The 25021-nt window shown below is 38.0% G+C and overlaps 1 long non-coding RNA gene across 3 annotated transcripts in view; it reads left to right on the plus strand.

Moving 5' to 3' along the window:
* Positions 1 to 25021, plus strand: part of LOC147368966 (uncharacterized) — a 224740-nt gene that overhangs the window by 89541 nt on the left and 110178 nt on the right. For all 3 annotated transcript variants that reach the window (XR_015167009.1, XR_015167008.1, XR_015167007.1), the window contains exon 2: positions 8928 to 9098. This is a non-coding gene — a long non-coding RNA (uncharacterized LOC147368966). The remainder of the gene's footprint in view (positions 1 to 8927; positions 9099 to 25021) is intronic.

Raw genomic sequence — 25021 nt, forward strand, 5'->3', positions numbered from 1 at the left:
ACAATGAAGATGGTAGTTTTTTTACTGACTCAGTTTCTTAGGCTCTTTATTGAATAGAAATTGATGAGAGTCCAGACAAGGCTGGCTTTATTGGGACTCAGTGCTGCAGTGAAGTAAAAGTGTCCAATGCTTTGTGACCCCATGGACTGGGGCTTGTCAGGCTCTTTTGCCACGGAATTCTCAAGGCAAGAATCCTGGAAGTGGTTGCCAATCCCTTTTCTTCCCAAACTAGGAACTGAACCCAAGTAGCCTATGTTTTAGGCAGATTCTTTATTGATTGAGCCACCAGAGAAACTGTAATTAGAGGGAACAAAAACAAGAAACAGGTTCTGTTGCTTGCTCCCTGCTTCTGGAGGAGTGCAGGCTGGTTTCTTAAAGAGGATGAGGGTAGCGACAGATTAGTGTGTTGGTCAGAGGAGTAGTTTAGGTGGTCTATCCACCCTCTTGGTAATGCTGTGTACAGGTTTCAACTGCTGTACCCTGCATTTGTTCCTGGCACCCCAGAAGTTAGCCTTGTTATCTTATTCATGATTTGTATCAACAGTGCTTGCATGCAGTGATTTTTAGTCCCTTACAGTTTCTTTGTATTATGTTGCTCCAAGAGACATTTGTCCAAGTACAGGCACTCCAGTATAAGGGTCCCAAGTCCCAGCCTGTCTCATTTTGGAAAACTTTTGTGGATAAGACAGATACTTATATTGAGTTCTGATGGTTGAGTCACAGGATGTGTTTAAAACTTAGTTCAGTTAGTTCAGTCGCTCAGTCGTGTCCGACTCTTTGCGACCCCATGAATTGCAGCACGCCAGGCCTCCCTGTCCATCACCAACTCCCGGAGTTCACTCAGACTCACGTCCATTGAGTCAGTGATTCCATTCAGCCATCTCATCCTCTGTCGTCCCCTTCCCCTCCTGCCCCCAATCCCTCCCAGCATCAGAGTCTTTTCCAATGAGTCAACTCTTCACATGACGTGGCCAAAGTACTGGAGTTTCAGCTTTAGCATCATTCCTTCCAAAGAAATCCCAGGGCTGATCTCCTTTAGAATGGACTGGTTGGATCTCCTTGCAGTCCAAGGGACTCTCAAGAATCTTCTCCAACACCACAGTTTGAAGGCATCAATTCTTCGGCGCTCAGCTTTCTTCACAGTCCAACTCTCACATCCATACATGACCACTGGAAAAACCATAGCCTTGTCTAGACATACCTTTGTTGGTCTGCTTTTGAACATGCTATCTAGGTTGGTCATAACTTTCCTTCCAAGGAGTAAGGGTCTTTTAATTTCATGGCTTCAGTCACCATCTGCAGTGATTTTGGAATCACCAAAAATAAAGCCTGACACTGTTTCCATGGTTTCCGCATCCAATTCCCATGAAGTGATGGGACTGGATGCCATGATCTTCATTTTCTGACTGTTGAGTTTTAAGCCAACTTTTTCACTCTCCTCTTTCACCTTCATCAAGAGGCTTTTGAGTTCCTCTTCACTTTCTGCCATAAGGGTGGTGTCATCTGCATATCTGAGGTTATTGATATTTCTCCTGGCAATCTTGATTCCAGCTTGTGTTTCTTCCAGCCCAGCATTTCTCATGATGTACTCTGCATAGAAGTTAAATAAGCAGGGTGACAATATACAGCCTTGATGTACTCCTTTTCCTATTTGGAACCAGTCTGTTGTTCCATGTCCAGTTCTAACTGTTGCTTCCTGACTTGCATACAGATTTCTCAAGAGGCAGGTCAGGTGGTCTGGTATTCCCATCTCTTTCAGAATTTTCCACAGTTTATTGTGATCCACACAGTCAAAGGCTTTGGCATAGTCAATAAAGCAGAAATAGATGTTTTTCTGGAATTCTCTTGCTTTTTCTATGATCCAGTGGATGTTGGCAATTTGGTCTCTGGTTCCTCTGCCTTTTCTAAAACCAGTTTAAAACTTAGAACTCCTAAATAATGAAAAAAGTTCTTATTAGCAAAAATGATACAACAATAATCAGTATGCTGGCTCTTATGCAAATATCCTGCTAGAATTTGGCTTGGATTTGAATTTAATCTATAGATCAGTTTGGAAAGAACCAACATCTTGATGATGCTGACTCTTCTGACTCACTGGAGTAAATTTCTCCATTTTTTACCTCTTCTTTAATCCTTACTAATTTTCTGTACTTTTCAAAGAAAAGCTCTTATACAACTTTTGTTAAATTGATTCCTGAAGAGTTTATAAATTCACTATTTTCATGAAAAGAATTTAAAATTTTTTTCATTTTTTATCATTCACTTATAGTATTTAAAATGCTTATAGCATGTAAAAATGTTAAAAATGAATTTATATCCCTTTATCTCCAGTGAAATTACTAATTTTGTGATTAGTTCATACAGTTGCTTTCTAGATACCTTAGGTTTTTTTCTTAGCCATCAAATCACTTTCAAATAAAAGCTTTTGTGCTGCACTCAATATTCCAGCAAATTTGGAAAACTCAGCAGGGGCCACAGGACTGGAAAAGGTCAGTTTTCATTCCAATCCCAAAGAAAGGCAATGCCAAAGAATGTTCAAACTACCACACAATTGCACTCATCTCACCTGTTTGTAAAGTAATAAAAATTCTCCAAGCCAGGCTTCAGCAATACTTGAACCATGCAATTCCAGATGTTCAAGCTGGTTTTAGAAAAGGCAGAGGAACCAGTGATCAAATTGCCAACATCTATTGGATCATTGAAAAAGCAAGAGAGTTCCAGAAAAACATCTATTTCTGCTTTATTGACTATGCCAAAGCATTTGACTGTGTGGATCACACAAACTGTGGAAAATTCTGAAAGAGGTGGGAATACCAGACCACCTGACCTGCCTCTTAAGAAATCTGTATGCAAGTCAGGAAGCAATAGTTAGAACTGGACATGGAACAACAAGCTGGTTCCAAATAGGAAAAGGAGTACGTCAAGGCTGTATATTGTCGCCTTGCTTATTTTAGTTATATGCAGAGTACATCATGAGAAACGTTGGGCTGGAGGAATCACAAGCTGGAATCAAGACTGATGGGAGAAATATCAATAAACTCAGATATGCAGATGACACCACCCTTGTGGCAGAAAGTGAAGAAGAACTAAAGAGCCTCTTGATGAAAGTGAAAGAGGAGAGTGAAAAAGTTGGCTTAAAGCTCAACATTCAGAAAACGAAGATCATGGCATCCAGTCCCAACACTTCATGGGAAATAGATGGGGAAACAGTGGAAACAGTGTCAGACTATTTTTGGGGGCTCCAAAATCACTGCAGATGGTGATTGCAGCCATGAAATTATATTTTGTAAGAAAATCATCCAAAACATCAACAAAACTTGTATGCTTCATAAAAAATAAAAAATTGGCAAAATTTGAGGCGATCCTTCACAAAAGTAGTTATGCAAATGGCCAATCACCGTAGAAATGATGTTCAAATCAGTCACGAGGGAAAACAAATTTAAAACACAATTAGATATTAGTATACACTTACTTGAATGGCTTAAATTTTACAAGCTGACCATATCAAGCAAATATTGGTGAGGATGTGGTGCAGCTAGAACTCTTATACATCAATAATAGAAGTAAACATGCTACAGTTACTTTATAAAACTGTTTTGCAGGTTCTAATAAGTTAACATATACCTAGTATGGGGACCCACTCTTTTAACTCCTAGTATTTATTAAATTCCACACAAATACTTGTACACGGATGTTTATAACACTTGTACTAATGGAAGCTTCAAACTTGAAACAATTCAAAAATCCATCAATGGGTGACTGGTTAACCAAAAGATGGTATATTCATACAATGGAATGCTACTCAATGATAAAAAGAAATGAACTACTGATGCATCTAATAACATAGATTAATCTCAAAATCAGTATGCTGAGTGACCCCAGTTTGGTCTTTTTCATCATTATAAGTTTTTTTCACCTTACAAACATATGAAAAAAATTTATATATATATATGTATATATATATATGGATGTGTGTGTGAAATCATACATCATTTCTACCTAGAGATTCACCAATAAGCTTGTTATTTTTTCAGATGACCAACAAATTTTGGCTTTCTTGATTTTCTTCCTTTTTGTTTTGTATTCTATTGATTCTGAATTTTTAAAAATTGTTTATTTTATTATATTGCTTATTTACTTTCTTTTTACTTATTCTTCTTTTGCTAGCTTCTTGTGAAGGTAGCTTTATTCTTTTTCCAATATAAGCATATAAAATTTTAAATTTCCTTCTCATAACTGTTTTCACAACATCCCCTGAAATGTGCAAAAACTATGTTTCATTAGCATTCAATTAGCAATATTATATAACTTGCTTTTAACTTGTTACTTTGCTGATGGGTTTCCAAATATTTGGGGATTAGTCTACTCAATGGCACCCCACTCCAGTACTCTTGCCTGGAAAATCCCATGGACGGAGGAGCCTGGTAGGCTGCAGTCCGTGGGGTCGCCAAGAGTCGGACACGACTGAGTGACTTCACTTTCACTTTTCACTTTCATGCATTGGAGAAGGAAATGGCAACCCCCTCCAGTGTTCTTGCCTGGAGAATCTCAGGGATGGTGGAGCCTGATGGGCTTCCGTCTATGGGGTCGCACAGAGTCAGACACGACTGAAGCAACTTAGCAGCAGCAGCAGCAGCAGCAGCTACTTATCTTACTGTTGATTTATAATTAAATTCCATTATGGAAAGAACATCCTCTGTGTGACTGAAATTCTTTGAAATTTGCTTCACAGCCCAGTGCATAGTCTCTTCTGATGGATGTTATTGTGTACTTGTAAAAAATGTGAATTATGAAATTGTGTGAATGTTCTTTAAATGTAATTTAGTTTGAGTTTAAAGACAGTCTTGTTCAAATCTTTAATATTTAAGCTTAATCTTTTTCTACTTGTTCTATCAGTCATCAGACAGAGGATGTTAAAATCTACAATGATCGTGTGTTTCTCTATTTCCATTTAGTATTGTTATTATTTTCTTGATGAATTGACAAATTTATACTATAAGATAAACCTTTCTGTCTGTGGTAATATGCTTTGTCTTGAAGTGTACTTTTGTGAGATTAGTAGAAAAATGTGAGTTTACTTAATGTTTACGGTTTACTTGATATTTTTTCCACACTGTACTTTCAATCTGTTTGATTTTATTAAAAGTCATCTTTTGAAAACAACAGTTAGTTGGGTAGTGATTAATATTTAAATAAATTTTGCCTTTTAATTAGAGTGTTTATTCCATTCATATAAATAAATAAAAATTTATATAATTGGCATTACCCATAAGTTTAATATCTGTTTTCAGTTTCTGCCTTCTTCCCTTGCTCTTCTTTCTTTTCTCCTGACATCTTATATATAAACACACACATATATTTGTATACAAACACATTTTAGTATTTTATTTTTCCTTCTTTAAAGGCCTTTTAAACTATAGCTCATCATATTCTTTTATGATTACTGTATTGGTTATAATTTATCTTGAATTTTTTAGTCTTTGAATTAATATTTTACCTTTTCACATATGATGTAAAAATATTAGAATAGTTTCATTTACTCCCAGTTTTCCCTTGAGATATTGTTGTTATGTGATTTATTTATATATATGCTATGGACTCTATAATGTTCTGCTATTGTTTAAACACTCAATAATCTTTAAAAAATAAGGAAAGGAAGAAAAAGTCTTTAAAGTTTATTTATATATTTATTATTTTCTGGTGCTTTTTATTCCTTCTTGTTGAGATGATTCTCATATGATATTATTTCCCTTCCACATGACACATTTTCATAGTATCTCTGAGTCTGCGGGTGAATTATCTTAGCTTTCTGTTATCTGAGAAAGAGGTTTTGCTTTCATTTTGTTAAAGAAGTTTTCACTGGATATTGAATTCTTGTTGACAGTTTTATTTTTCTTTCATCATTGAAAAGATGTGATTCTATTGTTCACAGGTTTCCATTGTTGCTGACAGTATCTGTTATCATTCTTACTATATCTCTGGAATATAATATATCTCTTTTCCAAGGCTTTTATGTTTTTGTTTTCCTTCAATCTAAGCAGTTTGACTTTAAAGAGCTTAGTTATGGATTTCTTTCAGTTCAGTTCAGTTCATTTGCTCAGCCGTTTCCGACTTTTTGCGACCCCATGAATTGCAGCACGCCAGGCCTCCCTGTCCATCACCAACTCCAGGAGTTCACTCAAACTCATGTCCATCGAGTTGGTGATGCCATCCAGACATCTCATCCTCTGTTGCCCCTTCTCCTCCTGCCCCCAATCCCTCCCAGTATCAAGGTCTTTTCCAATAGTCAACTCTTCGCATGAGGTGGCCAAAGTATTGGAGTTTCAGCTTCAGCATCAGTCCTTCCAATGAACACTCAGGACTGATCTCCTTTAGGATGGACTAGTTGGATCTCTTTGTAGTCCAAGGGACTCTCAAGAGATTTATGTTTATATTTTTTGATTTTGCTGCTGCTGCCAAGTCGCTTCAGTCGTGTCCGACTCTGTGCGACCCCATAGACGACAGCCCACAAGGCTCCCCCATCCCTGGGATTCTCCAGGCAAGAAGACTGGAGTGAGTTGCCATTTCCTTCTTCAATGCAGGAAAGTGAAAAGTGAAAGTGAAGTCGCTGAGTCTTGTCCGACTGTTAGCGACCCCACGGACTGCAGCCCCCCAGGCTCCTCCTTCCATGGGAGTTTTCCAGGCAAGAGTGGTGGAGTGGGGTCCATTGCCTTCTCCTTTGATTTTGCTGAGCTCCTCCCTCCAAATATGTGAACTACTGTTTTGATTATAAATGGAAAAATCATGGCCAATGTTTCTTCACATGTTTTTTTCTGTTTCGTTCTCCTTTTACTCTTTCAAAGACTTTAGTTACACATACGGTAGATCACTTAATACCATCCCCAAGTCATTGGTGCCAGTTTATTTCTTTTCAACCCTTTTTTCTTCTCTGATTCAATTTGAATAACTTCTAGTATCCTATCTTTAGGTTCATTGATTTTTTTCCCACTTGTAGCCAATCTACTGTTAATCACATCTAACAAATTTATTTCAAAAGCTATATTTTTCACTTCAAGGATTTCCATTTTGTTTTCTTTTCCTTACATTTTAAATAGATGTCCAAATTTTTTTTATCCTTTTACTTATTGTATCTAAGTATTTTCAAGCTGCCTTTAGTATATGTATCATAATTTTTTAATATTCTTGACTATTAATTTCAAATTATGGTTTATCTTTAGATATTTTTGTATTAGATATTTCTTCTTTTTAGTATTTGCAAATTTTTCTTTTTCTTTCAGTTCAATTCAGTGGCTCAGTCATGTCCAACTCATTGGGACTCCATGGACTGCAGCATGCCAGGCTTCCCTGTCCATCACCAACTCCTGGAGTTTACTCAAACTCATGTCCGTTGAGTTGGTGATGCCATCCAACTCAATCTCATCCTCTGTTGTCCCCTTCTCCTCCTGCCTTCAATCTTTCCCAGCATCAGGGTCTTTTCAAATGAGTCAGCTCTTCACATCAGGTGGCCAAAGTATTGGAGTTTCAGCTTCAGCATCAGTCCTTCCAATGAATATTCAAGAGTGATTTTTTTTTTTTAAGATGGACTGATTGGATCTCCTTGCAGTCCAAGGGACTCTCAAGAGTCTTCTCCAAGCATCAGTTCTTCAGTTCTCAGCTTTCTTTATAGTCCAACTCTCACATCCATACACGACTACTAGAAAAACCATAGCTTTGACTAGAAGGACCTTTGTTGGCAAAGTAATGTCTCTGCTTTTTAATATGCTGCCTAGGTTGGTCATAGCTTTTCTTCCAAGGAGCAAGCGTCTTTTAATGTCATGGTTGCAGTCACCATCTGCAGTGATTTTGGAACCTAAGAAAATAAAGTCTGTCACTGTTTCCACTGTTTCCCCATCTATTTGCCATGAAGTGATGGGACCAGATGCCATGATCTTAGTTTTCTGAATGTTGAGTTTTAAGCCAATATTTTCACTGTCCTCTTACTTTTGTCAAGAGGTTCTTTAGTTCTTCACTTTCTGCCATAAGTGTGGTGTCATCTGCATATCTGAGGTTATATACATATCTGAATATCTTGTTTTTTTTGCATGTAAAGTAATAGTTGATTAATAGACATTGTAGATAATGCATTGTGTAATACAGTCTGTGTAGAACTTTGCATTTTATATTGGTCTGAATTTAAATTGGTTGGAGATCATATGATCAAAGAAAGGTTTGGTTTTAGGCTTTGTCATATGCATTTATTTTAATTTTTCCCTTGGCACAAGGATATATCTCTTGGTTCTAGGGTGTGATCTTTACTCCTAAGTTGTGGTCTTAATATTATTTCTATGTATAACTCAAAGTATTTATCAAGTCTCTATCACTCTGGTTGATTGGGTTCCTAATTCTGTGTCCCAAGTGACAAGCAGCTTCTGAAATCATTAATCAGCTCCTTTAACTTTGCAGCTCTTATTTACCCCGTACCTTTTAGATTTCTCTCTATGCCTATGAATTTCAAGAGTTAGCTAAATACTTTAGCATTGAATGTAGTCATATTTTGAATTTTCTTATTTGTAGGTTCCTTCTTTATAGGATTTCCTCTTTAATTTCATACTGTTCCAGAAGCCTTCAACTCCAACCTATGACCACTCATCCCAATAAATCTACATGTTCTATGAAGCTCTGTCATCTAGTTCAGGAGATCTGGAGACTCTCCTAATGGGTAAAAGAAAAAAAAATCATAAAACAGATAATGTGGCTCTCGTCCTCTATAGTTACTTTTTCCCAAGTGTCCTAACTCTGTTAGATACTACCTAGTCTCCAGGACTTTTGAATAGTGGTTCTATAATATTTTGTCTAGAATTTTAAAATTTTATTTGTAAGAGATTTTTCTGATATAAGCTACTCTGCCATTACCTGAAAGCAAAATAATTTTAATATTTTTGTTACAGAGTTTTGAATGGGCTTTCTGCTATTATCTCAGAGTTGTGGTTTTGTCTGAGGACAGTATGTACTAAACAATCTCCATTTGTTCACTGGACCTGAGCAGAACTCCTAAATCAAGAAATGAAATTTCAAGAGACCATTCAAATATTGGAAATGACTACGAGCAGGAAAAACTGGTGAGTCATTTCTTGGTTGGATATCTTTCTAAGAGATACAATTGCTGATCTATCTCTTAGCTGTTTGTATGTAAAGGCATAGGACATGAGAAAGCAGTGACTGAATTAAAATATAGCAATTCCAAATTTGTGTTCTGCTGAGTTCAGGCTATTTAATGTATTGGGTGTATCATGTTCATTGAATCATGAGAATCCAAGGTAACACACATGAAAATAAAATGGGCAATGGTCTTAGACAGGAGTTAGCTTTGTTGAAACAGAATTTTAGAATGGGTTCCACTATCTCTTTATTCTTATTGTAAGCCTATTTATAGACAATGTCACTACCTTCCAATTTTCTCTAAAAATGATAGTTGCCTACTGAATTTAGAATGATTCTTTGTTTTCTTCTTTTTGTTCTTTCCTTCACTCATTCCTCATAGGGAGGGAGTTTTTCAATCTAATCACACACAGAAATTATGCTGAAACAAGGATCAATTTAAGCAAAATAACAGTACTTCATTCTAAGAAACATCATGAGAACATTGGAAAACCAATTTGCTTGTCTTTCATTACAAGGGCTTCACGAAATTCTCTAGCCCTCAAAACAATGATGAGTAGTAGATTAAACCAAGGCCCTGGCCAGGGTAAGTTAAGAATAGGAAGACTAGAAGGTGGCCAAAATTAAAACACTTCAAGGATGCTGATCTTTGATGAACTTTGTGCAAACTGAAAAGTGAATGAACAGAGCAATAAAGACATATTAAACACAATTATCTGAATTCAATTAAGTTAGTGAATAAAATAGGGGTCTCTTTAGAAATTGACTGAACATCTTTCTAGACTCTTAGGTATAAAAGCTACATGCAGAGTAACATAGTCACATTCAGGGACTTTATATCAGATAGTACTGTGTTCAAATTTGTACTGTCATGAACTAGCTATGTGAAATTAGGAATTTATCTAATTATCTTCTCATCTGTGAATGAAGTTCATCACAGTAGCTGGGTCATAAAGATGTTATCAAAAGAAGTTAGATAAAACTGTAAAAATTTTAGCACAATGTGTAATTGAGTAGCAGTGATCTTCAGTTTTCATCACTGCTATAATCCACATGACTTTCTCCCTTATTTTTTATGTCTTCATTTAAATATCCTTATTTCAAGTGAGACCTTGTTCTACTTGCCTATCTAAAACTCTAAGACTTCTTAGTTTTATTTCTCATCCTTGCTTGTTTTATTCATAATATTTAACATTGTTATACTACATTTCACTTACTTATATTCCTTAGTATTTGTCTCCTATCATAAGAATATAAGCTCCATTTAATTCAGGGATTATTTTGCCTTTTTTATACATTGCTGTGTCCCCAGAGACTATAACCTGATACAGAATAGGCACTCAGGTGCTCACTAAGTATTTATTGAATGATAACAAAATTTGGTGTGTGATGAAATGATGTAGCTCTCATTCTCTCTAATCTGAAGGTATTCTTTGTTCTCAGTGGCATCAGGGTTCTCTTCAGTTTTATTGTATTGTGACAATTGGAGAGGCCTTCAATTTCCTTTTAACAGAAAGATCCTTGCATTATTTTGAGATAATACTTCTGAAATAATGACTAGTGGCTTTTCCTTTTATATTTCCTCTAAACCTGATTTATTTCGCATTTGGTCAGGAGTCAGACTTGCTATATATATCTCTTAGGAAAAGATTGTTACAATGAAAAACAGAGTAATGGTTTAGATTTCAAAATTATACAACCCAAGGGAACTGAAAGCTATGAAAACATGTGGCAACTCAAAGGACAGTTTCCTTTTTCTGTAACTAAGACAGATCCCCAGAACTATGACAGACTGGCAAGTTGGAGGTAGGATCAGCAATGAATGGGGGAAAGAGTTCTTGAGAAGGAAGCCCTGTGTTTAGACATCTACTCAGGCTCTGCCTTGGTATTGGAATAAAAAGAAATTCTAGACAGATCTGATTATTCAAGTGCAGAGAGTACTTTGTACTCTGGGTAGTGACTGAGGAAGCAGAAAGTCTCTAAGAGTAGAAATGGCCACATGGTTAACCTAGGAAGATAAACCTAAAACAACCTGATCCATTTTACCTGCCAATAAACCCAGTGAGGCTTTGGAGATAGGCATGGGACACAAACTTCTAGATAATTTTCTGTTGAGGATAGGTTTTAGCAGTGCATAACATGACTTTGATCTTGCAAACTTTCTCCTCCAACTCCCATACACACTTTCAGTGACTGTTTTCAAGGTGCCACTGCTCTGTCTTAGCATGAACAAGCTTTCCTGGGCTGCTTCTGTTTTGTGGACTGTTGTACATACCGACTCATGGCTCCCTAGAAAATGGTACTTCTCTCTTTGGGAAAGGAAAATGGCCCTCATATCCTTATATGTACAAATCACAATCATTGATACCAAAACTTTTTTCTTGAAGGTTCTTCTCTTTTATGAAACGCTCTAATGTCTGTTGTCTTAACCTTTTTCTCTTGTTCAGTTCTTCCTTCTTGACAAGAAAAGCAGAGAACAGCATTAAAACATAGTTGGGATTTTTATCCCATCATACTCACTGCTGCTGCTGCTGCTAAGTCGCTTCAGTCATGTCCGACTCTGTGCGACCCCATAGACGGCAGCCCACCAGGCTCCCCCGTCCCTGGGATTCTCCAGGCAAGAACACTGGAGTGGGTTGCTGTTGGGGGCCAGAGTGAGGTACTCCGCCCATGGCAAAGGTCATGAGGAAGGAGGCTCGACATACGCAAAGGCGGGATCGAGCCTCAGGAGTCCCCCTGGAAATCCTTGAGCATCTACCCCCCATAACCAGAGCCTGCCTACTTTACTACTTTGTGCTCTCACCTACACCTCTGACTTTACGGGGGGCTGAACCCCACCACCTCTTTCGGAGAAGGAGTTAACTTAGAGCTCCAGTTAATAATAATTCCTGGGCGTGATAAGAGTGTTTTAACCTACAAACTCCTCTGAAGTTTCTCTTAGCCTGCCTGACAGGCTTGTCTGGCCACATGTGATTGCTCACAACCTCCCAATCGTGAGAGGCACGAGATGCTTTAAACCTTCTAAAAACAGGTTCCTTAGAAAAGATAGAAAACTATTAGTATAAGAATAATGGGCTGATTAGAAATTGTATTGGTGAAGGGTTTTTCATTTGTTGAGCCAATGTTTGTTGCTAAGTCTCCACATCCCCTGCCCTTACACACATTAATGGATATATAGAAGAAATAAGTATTAACCTTTGATATTAATCACGTTAGACCTTAGGCTAAGTAAATTCTTTCCTTAACTAAAACCCACTACACCCTCACCCTATAGGAATGTAACTTTATTTGGGTAGTGTCTGTTTTAAGAATAATCACTCCTGGAGAAATAAGTGTCCTGGTTGACTGACCGCTGTCACAAGGAGAGGGTCATAAATTGTCAGCAGGCCCCCTGGCCAGAAGATGATGTAACACCCCTAAGACCTCTGTATACATTTGTATGAAGCACCTGACTTTGATAAAAGTCAGGACTGCTGACCCCGCGTGACTTTTGCATAACATCTCAGTGTATAAAAGTAAACCATGGAAAATAAAGAATTGGGATCAGTTTCTCGAAATACTGGTCTCCCCATGTCGCTCTCTCTCTCACTCTGGTTGAATCTCCATCTGGAGCGCGGAACCCGCCATGCTTACTAATTATGCCTGGGCTTCTAAGATCTGACCGGGGAGGCCTCAGTGTCTCCTCTCCTTCGGGAGAACGGAAGGACACCTGCGGCCTATGTAAGTGGTGCAAGCTTCTTGTCTTGAAGTTTTATTGGTCTCCTGCGTAAACCAAGCTACTCAGCCTCTTTTCTCCACTGAATTTTCCTACTGAGCTATCCTTATTCTATTACTCTTTATATCTTTAATTAATATCTAATTGAAGCTATTGTATCGTGACCCTCACCGACGCCGACCCCGCTTCGAATACCCTGGGTCAGCCGGGGCTGGACCCCGGCAGGTTGCCAGTTCCTTCTCCAATGCATGAAAGTAAAAAGTGAAAGTGAAGTCGCTCAGTCGTGTCCGACTCTTAGCGACCCCATGGACTGCAGCCTACCAGGCTCCTACGGCCATGGGATTTTCCAGGCAAAAGTACTGGAGTGGGGTGCCATTGCCTTCTCCAACCATACTCACTAGCCCTGAGTTTTTAAGCAAGTTCCCATCTTCTGACACACCATAGGTAATATGAACTGATGAGCATTCTGTATGCATTTTGCATTCTATCTTACTTCCAACCAGAATTCTTTAGAGTGAAAATCTTTTTTTTTGTTGTTTTTTGACCAGCACTGTTAAAACCTTCTCAAGAGAGAGTTTTCTAGGAGTCTATGCTCCCAGCCTATTTCCAAAGCCTCATTGGGTTTACTGGCAGGTAAAATGGGTTGCAGATCTTAGGATGTGGAAGAAGTGCCTGATTTTTCTGTCAACTGTGTCAGCGTGTCCTTTCTTCATTTTCTGGTTCATTGCTAACTCCCTGCCTTGTCGCCTTCCAACTGGGCTCAGGAGGATCAACACAACCAGTTATTTCAGTGGTTTACTATGATTGGATATGCCACATTTCTACCAGAATGCTGTATACTCTCTATTTTTCTTGCCAGTACATCCCTGGTTGGGGCTTGATTTTCACTCATTGGTCATTTGTGCTTATTGAGAAGACTCAGAATGTTTCATGTTCAAACTTCCCTGAGTGATAATGTTAAAACTTCCCAGCTGCCAAAATGGCTGCCTCCAAAGAACCAGGCTCAAAACATCTGCTTCACAATAATCTGATTCCATGGCAATAATCTAGGGAGATGTGAATTAAAGATTTCCGTAAAATAATGAACTGAGTGGGGAACACATAATTAGAAATAATATTAGAAGGTAAAAGCAAAAGGATTTTATCAAAATGTTGAAATATGAGGTTGATATAAAAAAATGTTTTTGAATTTACTATTTTAGCCTCAGTAATGAGGTGTAAATCAGTATTATCAAAGAAATGAAATGCAGGGATTGAATATGTATGTGTCAAGCCAAAGAAAGAGTCAATGTTTTTGTTCTTGGTCATAGTCATGTGTAGATAGTAATAATAGTCAAATTAGACTGCTTCTGTCTCCAGGTGTTATTTAAATAACTGATTAGCATTATTACTGAGATCATAAATGTTTGAAAATTGTTTTAAATGTACCTGAAAACAGATTATTTGACTCAGCAGTGGTGAGGTCAGGTATCATATATAAGCACACATGTTGTGACATTTTATTAGGCCGAGTAATTAAGATATAGTAGAGAATTGGCCTCTAAACATCTCTAGTGCTCTCTCAGCCTTTACACTATTGATGTAATATGAATAAGATTAACAGCTTAAAAAAAAAATCTCCTTACCATGAACATATGAAATCGATAGACCAAGACAAGTAAATAGTTTCATCTTTGATTTGGGCTTTAAATTCACATTTCCTCTTTCGAAATTCTATACAGCTGCTTAACTAGATCCCTGTACAAAGAACTACAATTTTAAGCTATGTAGACATCCAAAGCATCCATCTTCCTTGGGCAAAATTCTCAGTGGCCTTTGAGATGTTAACATTTGTTTCTGTGCCAGAAAGACATGGTCGTGCCTGTGCCTGCTTACCTTTCTCTAAGTCTGTCTTACGGATCCTTTTACCTTTTGGCAACTACGTGTTTATCCATGTCCATTCGTTATAATGTGAAGAAAGATTCAGATATTGGCAAGTCAGGCAAAGGCAATTAGAGGAGTAGTGAGCATTAACTTAAGCCTGCTGCTTTTGCACAGCTTCCATAAATACTGCAAAAGTCAGAAGCCTCCTCTAAAACTTTCCCCTCCAATCTCTACAAATATTAAAAGAAAGCTCTTATCGGTTTTGTACTCCGGAATTATAAAATTCAAATAGGAAATTAGATGATGTAATGTGACTAAATCATAAATTCTGTGTCATTTAATGATAGAAATAAAAAGACAGGGCATAAGTCAGCTAGTAGAATACTTTCAGCTCAATTATTCAACAAATATTTTTAGAGCGGCTACTCTCAGTGAACACAATTCTAATTGTTTGGGATAGATAATGAACAAAATATACAAAGATCTTTTACCTCATATAGTTTGCATTCTAGTGAAGGGCACCTGGGATAAAATATGAACATAACAGATGAATTAGAGAACAGTCTATAAGACCACTCTCACCTCTGATGCCAATTGCAATTTAAGGGGCCCAAGATACCCTTCAATTTGATAATTCATTAGAAAGACTGACAGAACTCAGTGCTGTTATACTCACAGTTGTTTCACTACAGTGAAAGGATCCAGATTAAAATCAGCAAAGAAAAGGGAATGATCGGGCAGAGTCCAGAAGTGTCCTATTAATAAATGTGGATTTTTCAATTGTCTACTCCCACTGGAGTCAGGGATATGATTAACTCCTCGTGGAAGTAACATGTCGTAATAACCACAGAGTGTTTCCAAGTGGCAAATCTCATTTGAGACAATGTTCAGAATCTTTATCCGTGTTCAGTTCAGTTCAGTTCAGTCGCTCACACGTGTCCGACTCTTTGCGACCCCATGAATCGGGCATGCCAGGCTTCCCTGTCCATCACCAACTCCCGGAGTTCACTCAGACTCACGTCCATCGAGTCAGTGATGCCATCCAGCCACCTCATCCTCTGTCGTCCCCTTCTCCTCCTGCCCCCAATCCCTCCCAGCATCAGAGTCTTTTCCAATGAGTCAACTCTTCACATGACGTGGCCAAAGTACTGGAGTTTCAGCTTTAGCAGCAGTCCTACCAAAGAAATCCCAGGGCTGATCTCCTTCAGAATGGACTGGTTGGATCTCCTTGCAGTCCAAGGGACTCGCAAGAGTCTTCTCCAACACCACAGTTCAAAAGCATCAATTCTTTGGCGCTCAGCCTTCTTCGTAGTCCAACTCTCACATCCATACATGATCACTGGAAAAACCATAGCCTTAACTAGGTGGACCTTTGTTGGCAAAGTAATGTCTCTGCTTTTCAATATGCTATCTAGTTTGGTCATAACTTTCCTTCCAAGGAGTAAGTGTCTTTCAATTTCATGGCTGCAGTCACCATCTGCAGTGATTTTGGAGCCCAGAAAAATAAAGTCTGACACTGTTTCCACTGTTTCCCCATCTATTTCCCATGAAGTGGTGGGACCGGATGCCATGATCTTCGTTTTCTGAATGTTGAGCTTTAAGCCAACTTTTTCACTCTCCACTTTCACTTTCATCAAGAGGCTTTTGAGTTCCTCTTCACTTTCTGCCATAAGGGTGGTGTCATCTGCATATCTGAGGTTATTGGTGTTTCTCCCAGCAATCTTGATTCCAGCTTGTGTTTCTTCCAGCCCAGCGTTTCTCATGATGTACTCTGCATATAAGTTAAATAAGCAGGTTGACAATATACAGCCTTGACGTGCTCCTTTTCCTATTTGGAACCAGTCACATAGGAATGGTCTACTGCCCACATAGTGCACCTTAATCTCCAGCTTCTGTGGTGTTGAGCTGATACTGTATGACTCGAAGTCCCCACCATAAATCACATTGTTAGACTTTTCTGCATGGCCCAGAGCCCCCAAGTAAACAAAGATACTGTCATTAGTCAAAGTATGCCAAGAGTTTAGGGTTAGGAGAATTGGGGTTGTGTGTGTGAGTAATGAGGAGAAAGGGCACTTTGCCTTATCGAATGCAATGTTCAGGATAAGTCTCTTTAAAAGGTGGCATCTAAGAAAAGAGTTGTCTCAAATGATTTTCAAGTAATGAAACCAAGGTACAGAAAGGGAAGGGAAGTGACTTGTACAAGGCCAACTGAGATCTAGTGCCTGTTACATGGAGGTGAGCAAAGACATTATCCAGCACAGTGCTATACCAGTTTCCAGTTTATGTGGTCATAGATGGATTTTTATCTGATCAAAGTGGTTTTGCAACAGAAGGGTCACAGAGGTATCAATAATGAAATTTGGCTAAGAGAGTCAGAAGCTAGTCCAAGAGAAATTGAAGTACTGAAAGCCAGAGGAAAGGAAGTCAAGAAGCAGAACAGCAGACAGGCATCAAATAGTACAGCCTGGGCTCAGTTCAGGTCAGTACAGTTGCTGTCGGGTCCGACTCTTTGCAACCCTGTGGACTGCAGCATGCCAGGCCTCCCTGTCCATCACCAACTCCTGTTTACTCAAACTCATGTCCATTGAGTTGGTGATGTTATCCAACCACCTCATCCTTTGTTATCCCCTTCTCCTCCTGCCTTCAATCTTTCCCAGCATCAGGAACTTTTCAAATGAGTCAGTTCTTTGCATCAGGTGCCCAAAGTATTGGAGTTTCAGCTTCAGCATCACTCCTTCCAATGAATATTCAAGACTGATTTCCTTTAGGATGGGCGGGTTAGATATCCTTGCAGTCCTAGGGACTCTCAAGAGTCTTCTCCAACACCGCAGTTCAAAAGCATCAATTCTTCGGTGCTCAGCTTTCTTTATAGTTCAACTCTCACATCCATACATGACTAATGGAACAACCATAGCATTGACTAGAGGCATCTTTTTTGGTAAAGTAATGTCTCCACTTTTTAATATGCTGTCTAGATAGCATATTAGTGCTCTTTGGACTGCAAGGAGATCCAATCAGTCCATTCTGAAGGAGATCAGCCCTGGGATTTCTTTGGAAGGACTGCTGCTAAAGCTGAAACTCCAGTACTTTGGCCACCTCATGTGAAGAGCTGACTCATTGGAAAAGACTCTGATGCTGGGAGGGATTGAGGGCAGGAGGAGAAGGGGACGACAGAGGATGAGGTGGCTGTATGGCATCACTGACTCGATGGATGTGAGTCTGAGTGAACTCCAGGAATTGGTGATGAACAGGGAGGCCTGGCATGCTGCAATTCATGGAGTGGCAAAGAGTCGGACACGACTGAGCGACTGAACTGAACTAGGTTGGTCATAGCTTTTCTTCCAAGGAGTTAGCATCTTTTAATTTCATGGCTGAACTCACCATCTGCAGTGATTTTGGAGCCCCCCAAATTAAAGTCTCTCACTGTTTCCATTGTTTCCCCATCTATTTGCCATGAAGTGATGGGACCAGATGCCATGATCTTAGTTTTCTGAATGTTGAGTTTTAAACCAACTTTTTTACTCTCCACTTTCACTTTCATCAAAAGGCTCTTTAGTTTTTCACTTTCTGCCATAAGGGTGATGTCATCTGCATATCTGAGGTTATTGATATTTCTCCTGGCAATCTTGATTCCAGCTTGTGCTTCATGCAGCCCAGCATTTCTCATGATGAACTCTGCATATAAGTTAAATAAGCAGGGTGACAATATGCAGCCTGATGTACTTTTTTCCCGATTTGAAACTAGTCTGTTGTTCCATGTCCAGTTGTAACTGTTGCTTCTTTACCCGCTTACAGATTACTCAGGAGGCAGATCAGGTGGTCTGGTATTCCAATCTCTTTAAGAATTTCCAACAATTTGTTGTGATCGACACAGTCAAAGGCTTTGGCATTGTCAATAAAGCAGAAATAGATGTTTTTCTGGAACTTTCTTGCTTTTTTCTATGATCCAACAGATGCTGGCAATTTGATCCTTGGTTCCTCTACCATTTTTTAAAACCAGCTTGAACATCTGGAAGTTCACGGTTCATGCACTGTTGAAGCCTGTCTTAGAGAATTTTGAGCATTACCTTGCCAGCATGTGAGATGAGTACAATTGTGTGGTAGTTTGAGTATTCTTTGGCATTGCCTTTCTTTGGGATTGGAATGAAAAGTGAACTTTTCCAGTCCTGTGGCCACTGCTGTGTTTTCCAGTTTTTCTGTCATATTGAGTGCAATACTTTCACAGCATCATCTTTCAGAATTTGAAATAGTTCAACTGGAATTCCATCTCCTCCTCTAGCTTTGTTTGTAGTGATGCTTCTTAAGGCCCATTTGACTTTGCATGCCAGGGTGTCTGGCTGTAGGTGAGTGATCACACCGTTGTGATTATCTGGGTCATGAAGAAATTTTTTGTATAATTCTTTGTATTCTTACCACCTCTTCTTAATATCTTCTGCTTCTGTTAGGTCCATACCATCTGTCCTTTATTGTGCCCATCTTTGCACGAAATGTTCCCTTGGTATCTCTAATTTTCTTGAAGAAATCTCTAGTCTTTCCCATTCTGTTGTTTCCTCTATTTCTTTGCATCGATTGCTGAGGAAGGCTTGTTTATGTCTCCTTGCTATTCTTTGGAACTCTGCATTCTGATGGGTGTATCTTTCCTTTTCTCCTTTGCCTTTTGCTTCTCTTCTTTTCATAGCTATTTGTAAGGCCTCCTCAGAGAACCATTTTGCCTTTTTGCATTTCTTTTTCCTAGGGATGCTCTTGATCACTGCCTCCTCTACAATGCCATGAACCTCGTCTGTAGTTCTTCATACACTCTGTCAGATCTAATCCCTTGAATCTATTTGTCACTTCCACTGTATAATTGTAAGAGATTTGATTTAGGTCATACCTGACCTTGGACTTGGAGATACCCCATTCCAAGGGCAAAGAAGCCCCAGCAAGACAGCCTGGGTAATTCAAAACATTCCAGATAATGTTTGCCATTTGTACTGGGATATGTTCACATATTCAGTTAGCCTCTATGGCTACTCATATGAGGATAACCCTAAATGTCATTAATCCTTTTCCTAGAATGTACTACTTAGCCTATTTCTTTTGGTAAATTTGCATTTTCCCCACAAGACCCATTTCATATATCTTCTCTGATTATTCCCTCCTCCACTCTTCCTTAGCTCCTTGAACTTACTTCTGTAGCACTAAAACCATTGAATTATGGTTTGCAGGCTATTCCAATGGTAAAACTGTAAGATTATGATTAGTAAGAATGGTATTTTATTCATATATTTCTCCCTAGCACATGTTACCTGGGTAAGTGTTCAGTAAGAATGCATATGGAGTAGTATGCATTGAATCTATGAAAGACTTTAAAGTGATTGTTATTTGTTATATATGTCAGATATAATCTCAGAAAACAAAATTCAGTGATATGAACAGTGCTTTGTGTATGAGAATATGTAATCAGAATACAGATGACATAAACCTGGCAAGAATAGAATACAGATGTATAAACCTGGCAAGCTAGGAAGCTTTGTGGTCACTATTCTGTGGTTAATTTTCATTTCTAGAATGAATTTTGGATTGGATTCTTATTCTAAGTCCCCCTTTTCAGTCTTCTAAGATGAAAGAGTTATGTTTTGATGCAGTAATTCATCTATTCATACAGGTATTATTTTCTGCAAATCAGGCATTTTGTTCGGTGCTGGGGATACAAAAATGAACAAGATGCAATCCAAGTCATTTTGAAGAGCATAACAATTTCATCATAGATTTTAAGGGGGAAATTGACATGCAACCAGTCACAATATAGGATCATATGTACAAAATAAGGCAAGACCAAAGTAGTAAATAAGTGTAATTTAACTTGCTTCTTACAATAATACCTATTGAACAGGCACATTCATTCTCATATAAAAATAGTGGCTCTGAGAGCATGGAGGAAAATCATTCTAACTTTCTAATTTGGCTCTTTCCATACAGTTAAATTCAATTAAACTGAATTTTAACTCCTTTTTACCAGTTCTCTGATTGTGGACAAATGTTCTGAGCCTTGGTTTCCAGATTTTTGAAATAAAGGTAGTAATATCTACTTCACAAGACTTCAGGAAGAGTAACTTTGAAAACATATATGTAAAGGTCCTAAAGTATATCTAACAAACTCCAAACTAGGTTACGTTTATTATATTTCATGTTATCGTTAATATCAGAATGTTAAAATTTAGAAGTTGCAGTCCACAGATGAAAATGAAGAGTATAACTTTTATAATGCCTAATATCTACTGTACAAGGAAAGTTGATATTCTTTAATGACTGGGAAGATTAGGGTTTTGTGTTGAGAGTAAATACAGTTCTATAATCCTGTACCTAGCAGAATCCCTTTCTATTAATGTATGCCATGGTATGGAAAATATCATTTTGGCTTTTCTATCATCAGAGTACATTGTACAGGAAGATGTTACTTACCAGTAATGTTCTGTGCATTTCAGAGGTCACATCTCTATATGGACTTGTTATATTTTACATGTTCTTTGAGTGAGGGTACACAGGCCTTGCTGTATAACTGAATTTATTTTTAAAAAATGGTCCTATTTCATTCATGAACTAAAAGAAAACAGATATGTAGTACATAATAAAAAGTCAATTTTCTAGAGGTCAGAGAGAAAGAAAAATGTCACGTTAATAACAGTTCAGGGAAAATGTATTTTAAAGTTTCCATGTCATGCATTTTAGTGCTGGTATAATTTATTCAAGTAATATATCCTTAAAAAGAGCTGAATCATACATCCTATGTTAAAACATTCAACAAGGCTGGTTTTATGACGTTTCTGTCGTTGGCTCTTAACTCAGTAAAATCCCAACAATATTAGTTTTTCCAAGCCTAAGTTCACAATGTTAAATAATTATTGCATACTTATCCGTATTTATATATGCTTTTTAGTGAGTAGATAATATAATTTACATTTCAAATCAAATTAAGACACTGACTTTAAAGCATTGCATTCCCTGTATAAAAGCCAAAAATAAAACATTGAATTTCAATAAAGTATTGTTTCAGGAAAAGATACAGTTTATTTGGAAACATTTCATATAAACATTATTTTAGTTAAAACATTCCAGCATACTTTCTATGAGAGCTGGACATACCTTTCTGATGCTCACTGGGCTGGCTTTGTGGCACACGCCGTGACTCATTCTGTTTTTCAATGTCTGTTGCCTTACAAACAGCTCCAGTTGATCCTTGTGTGCAATGTAGTTTGTCTCTTTTGAGCTCCCAGGCAACAATAACCTCTCATCATGATTACAGAGTCTTTTGCAGAAAGATGGGCCTAATCCTGGTGATCCATCAACTCAGTAATCTATTCCAATCAGTATTTGATGGATTTGACAGGCCAAGTGAGACAGACTCAGGCAGGTCAAGCAACTTAGGTCTGCTACAAAATATTGGGGAAAATCTTTGTGCTACATCAAAAATTACATACAGTAAAATTGCTTCTGCTCTCTCCTCTTTTAACAGATAATGGATATAAAAATTTTCCAGATCCACAGTTCAAAATATCTTCATTATTTTAGTCACTGGACACATTCATTCATCATTAAAAATTACAGCTAAATAACCTGATATTATATTTAAAAAATAACAATAATTCAAGGTTATTAAAAAGCTAATTGTTTCAATGAATGAAGTTTAATATTTTTATGTCCTACATAGACATGAGCAAACCCCTGATATCTAAAAGTCATGAAATTAATTCTCACAATTCAATTTTGAAAGGCATAAATCAGTAAACAAATATTTTTAAAGATGCAGCTAATCTAAGCTACTAAAAGTCATCTCCTTTTATAAATTAAATATAATGATAAGGAAAGGGAGTCATTTAGAAAAGAAATTATGGTATACTTCAAATCTAGCTCTTTTACTAAGTCTTCTCCAGTTCTAATGGCTGGTAAACATGGGAAGAAGCCCTTCTATGTTATATGTCACACTTGAACATTCCATTTTAACCAGGGTATATTAGTTTCTTTTACGGTTTTTTCCCCCTCCTTTTTATATTAGCACTTACAAGACAAGGATAGAATTTAGAACCTGTAATTTCTCAGTGCACATTGCTATAGCTGCTGCTGCTGATAATAATAATAACGAATTACTAATTTTCTTCTAGAAGAGACAAAATCAGAACTTAAAATCCACAGGTAATAAACAGTGTTTCATGTTTTTGCTCTAGGGACAAATTGATCCATGAATTTTAAGTGTTTCTTAAGATAAAATAGAAGTTATATATAATAGACATTGCTTTACCCTTTTTTAAGTCTTAAAAAAAAAAAAAAAAAGACACCCAGACAATTTACGTTAAGTATGTTTGACTCAACTGCCATTTGAAAGACTTCTATATATTTCAAATAGTGGAATGAAAACAACTTACTACTGTATTCCACTTTTAATGTCTGATAAAAGCAGGTTTAGTTAAGTTTATAAAGGGATATCAATTTAAAATGATTACTTTTCTTGATCTACTATTTCCTGAGTTTTTCCTCCAAGAGCTCAGCTAGCACCCGTGATTTAACAGCAAGATTTAAATAAAAAAAAGAAATCCTGGTCTTTCCATCCTTCTTTGCCTTAGGGCTAGACTGTAAACAGTAGCTGTTAATGTAAAAGTTTTATCTAAGAGTTCAAAAAGCAGCTCCATATATTGTGTAAAAACAGCATAACCTCAAAGTGCTAAAGGGATTTCAGTGGCCACAAAAATATAAATACTTGCATCTTAACACAAGTCTGTTTCTCTTCTGTACCCTGGCACCAAGTGGGGGAGGGGGGAGGAGCTTGCCTTAAGTAGCTGGAGGATGATGGGAGGGAAACAAACTTTTGTACAGGTACTGAAATGGATCTTCTGTTGTTATACACCTTCATAACCTTTTTATATGCTGAAGTCCTTTATTATTGGAGTTCTGCCCAGGAATCATTCTCAAACAGTGGTGGTTGGAGACTGTTCTTTGGGTTGGATCTGATTTGGCAGTTTAATCACTAGCATGAATAATCAAATTCCCTACTGCTCATAATAAAGGAAGTAACAGCTTTGAAGTAAAAGGATACTACATATGATGAAGGTTAAACTTAAGGAGGACACAGTAATAGATCTAATTTCAGTTCAGTTCAGTCGCTCAGTTGTGTCCGATTCTTTATGACCCATGAATCGAAGCACACCAGGCCTCCCTGTACATCACCAACTCCCGGAGTTCACTCAGACTCACTTCCATCGAGTCAGTGATGCCATCCAGCCATCTCATCCTCTGTCGTCCCCTTCTCCTCCTGCCCCCAATCCCTCCCAGCATCAGAGTCTTTTCCAATGAGTCAACTCTTTGCATGAGGTGGACAAAGTACTGGAGTTTCAGCTTTAGCATCATTTCTTCCAAAGAACACCAAGGACTGATCTCCTTTAGAATGGACTGGTTGGATCTCCTTGCATAACAAGGGACTCTTAAGAGTCTTCTCTAACACCACAGTTCAAAAGCATCAATTCTTCAGTGCTCAGCTTTCTTCACAGTCCAACTCTCACATCCATACATGACCACTGGAAAAACCATAGCCTTGACTAGACGGACCTTTGTTGGCAAAGTAATGTCTCTGCTTTTCAATATGCTATCTAGGTTGATCATAACTTTTCTTCCAAGGAGTAAGTGTCTTTTAATTTCATGGCTGCAGTCACCATCTGCAGTGATTTTGGAGCCCCAAAAAATAAAGTCTGACACTGTTTCCACTGTTTCCTCATCTATTTCCCATGAAGTGATGGGGCCAGATGCCATCCATGATCTTCATTCTCTGAATGTTGAGCTTTATGCCAACTTTTTCACTCTCCTCTTTCACTTTCATCAAGAGGCTTTTTAGTTCCTCTTCACTTTCTGCCATAAGGGTGGTGTCATCTGCATATCTGAGGTTATTGATATTTCTCTCGGCAATCTTGATTCCAGCTTGTGTTTCTTCCAGCCCAGTGTTTCTCATGATGTACTCTGCATAGAAGTTAAATAAACAGGGTGACAATATACAGCCTTGACGTACTCCTTTTCCTATTTGGAACCAGTCTGTTGTTCCATGTCCAGTTGTAACCGTTGCTTCCTGACCTGCATATAGGTTTCTCAAGAGGCAGGTCAGGTGGTCTTGTATTCCCATTTCTTTCAGAATTTTCCACAGTTTATTGTGATCCACATGGTCAAAGGCTTTGGCATAGTCAATAAAGCAGAAATATATGTTTTTCTGGTACTCTCTTGCTTTTTCCATGATCCAGCGGATGTTGGCAATTTGATTTCTGGTTCCTCTGCCTTTTCTAAAAC

This window comes from Bos grunniens, chromosome 7 (assembly GCF_055505025.1).
Source record: "Bos grunniens cultivar Pamir isolate PY7600 chromosome 7, Bosgru_T2T1.0, whole genome shotgun sequence".
In the NCBI taxonomy this organism is placed as follows: Eukaryota; Metazoa; Chordata; class Mammalia; order Artiodactyla; family Bovidae; genus Bos; species Bos grunniens.